Below are 2,500 nucleotides of genomic sequence, written 5' to 3' on the forward strand. Positions count from 1 at the left end.
TCTTCATCGATCCATGAGCCGAGTGATCCCCTGCCTAGGGTTTTATAGTAAGGTTCCCAATGTAACACAATCCCGGTGGTACGTCCAAAGACTAACTTTCTGACTAAGTTGTCTTTATTACCCAATAGTCCCAGGCCTTGTGACTTGTGGCTCATGTCTACGCCCATGGCCACCATTCGCTAAGATAGTTTTGAAGTCACTTTGAAGGCCCAGGAACAACTCTCTTAGCACATCGGTTAACCTGGCGCCGCAGTCAACTCATGTGCTTGGATCGGATCGAGCTATTGAGTATTGGGCCTGCATACTCGCTCATCCGTATCCTTTGCGTACCGCCCCATGGCCCTTGTATGTCTGCACCACAGTTCCTGTTCGTTCCGTGCCTATGGCCGGATACGTATTGCACATCGGTATACCTGTCGCTACTCAGGCAACTCGTGTGCGTGGATTGGATCGAGAACATGGTGTGTGCCCCATGTTATAATTGATAGTCCATATCCACTTTATAGGTTAAAGTCATAAGTTGTGATTGCACAACCATTCTTCATAAGAGTTTAATCACTCTTCAACTAACTTTCGTTCTGGTGTCTTGGTATCAAATCGCGTAAGACACAAGATTCTACTGGCCAAATAGAATCTAGCACATTGGTTAACCTGGCGCCGCAGTCAACTCATGTGCTTGGATCGGATCGAGCTATTGAGTATTGGGCCTGCATACTCGCTCATCCGTATCCTTTGCGTACCGCCCCATGGCCCCGTCCTTAGAGTTAATGACTAGTAGGCTTAACTCTTTGTATGTCTGCACCACAGTTCCCGTTCGTTCCGTGCCGTGGCCGGATACGTATTGCACATCGGTATACCTGTCGCTACTCAGGCAACTCGTGTGCGTGGATTGGATCGAGCTCATGGGGTGTGTAGAGATTCCATGTTATAATTGCAAGTCCATATCCACTTTATAGGTTAAAGTCATAAGTTGTGATTGCACAACCATACTTCATAAGAGTTTAATAACTCTTCAACTAACTTTCGTTCTGGTGTCTTGGTATCAAATCGCATAAGACACAAGATTCTACTGGCCAAATAGAATCTAGCACATTGGTTAACCTGGCGCCGCAGTCAACTCATGTGCTTGGATCGGATCGAGCTATTGAGTATTGGGCCTGCATACTCGCTCATCCGTATCCTTTGCGTACCGCCCCATGGCCCCGTCCTTAGAGTTAATGACTAATAGGCTTAACTCTTTGTATGTCTGCACCACAGTTCCCGTTCGTTCCGTGCCGTGGCCGGATACGTATTGCACATCGGTATACCTGTCGCTACTCAGGCAACTCGTGTGCGTGGATTGGATCGAGCTCATGGGGTGTGTAGAGATTCCATGTTATAATTGCAAGTCCATATCCACTTTATAGGTTAAAGTCATAAGTTGTGATTGCACAACCATACTTCATAAGAGTTTAATAACTCTTCAACTAACTTTCGTTCTGGTGTCTTGGTATCAAATCGCATAAGACACAAGATTCTACTGGCCAAATAGAATCTAGCACATTGGTTAACCTGACGCCGCAGTCAACTCATGTGCTTGGATCGGATCGAGCTATTGAGTATTGGGCCTGCATACTCGCTCATCCGTATCCTTTGCGTACCGCCCCATGGCCCCGTCCTTAGAGTTAATGACTAATAGGCTTAACTCTTTGTATGTCTGCACCACAGTTCCCGTTCGTTCCGTGCCGTGGCCGGATACGTATTGCACAACAGTAGATACCATCACCTGACGTATCTAACACACCACTATTGTAACTCGTCGTCGAAGGACCTTTCAAGTGCCTGATGGCCAGGGGAGCTCTTACACGGCACGGAGACACAGTGATGCTCGCCCATCACAGTGTACAACGATCGAGTTTGCTTAAGTGTCTGGGTACCTACACACCAGACACAATGCAATGGCCACGGATCCACACAAGGCACATCACATGCAGAAAGCTTCACCAGATTATGACACATACCACACTCTTGTAACTCGTCGTCGAAGGGGCGTTCAAAGTGCCTTACGGCTAGGGGAGATCTAGCACGGCACGGAGACACAGTGATGGTTGCCCATCAAAGTGTACAACGATCGAGTTTGCTTTCCGCGCAAGCGTTCTAAGTGTCTGGGTACCTACACACCAGACACAATGCAATGGCCACGGATCCACACAAGGCACATCACATGCAGAAAGCTTCACCAGATTCTGACACATACCACACTCTTGTAACTCGTCGTCGAAGGGGCGTTCAAAGTGCCTTACGGCTAGGGGGGATCTAGCACGGCACGGAGACACAGTGATGGTCACCCATCAAAGTGTACAACGATCGAGTTTGCTTTCCGCGCAAGCGTTCTAAGTGTCTGGGTATCTAAGCACCAGACACAATGCAATGGCCACGGATCCACACAAGGCACATCACATGCAGAAAGCTTCACCAGATTCTGACACATACCACACACATGCAACTCGTCGTCGAAGGG

General features: G+C 48.2%; 1 non-coding gene across 1 annotated transcript in view; it reads right to left on the reverse strand.

Moving 5' to 3' along the window:
• The window catches only part of LOC125773838 (5.8S ribosomal RNA), a 158-nt gene extending 116 nt beyond the window's left edge, over positions 1-42 (reverse strand). The window contains exon 1 of the ribosomal RNA XR_007420406.1: positions 1-42. This exon is cut by the window's left edge and continues 116 nt beyond it. This is a non-coding gene — a ribosomal RNA (5.8S ribosomal RNA).
• Positions 43-2,500: the final 2,458 nt, after the last annotated feature.

This window comes from Anopheles funestus (assembly GCF_943734845.2).
Source record: "Anopheles funestus chromosome X unlocalized genomic scaffold, idAnoFuneDA-416_04 X_unloc_56, whole genome shotgun sequence".
Taxonomy (NCBI): domain Eukaryota; kingdom Metazoa; phylum Arthropoda; class Insecta; order Diptera; family Culicidae; genus Anopheles; species Anopheles funestus.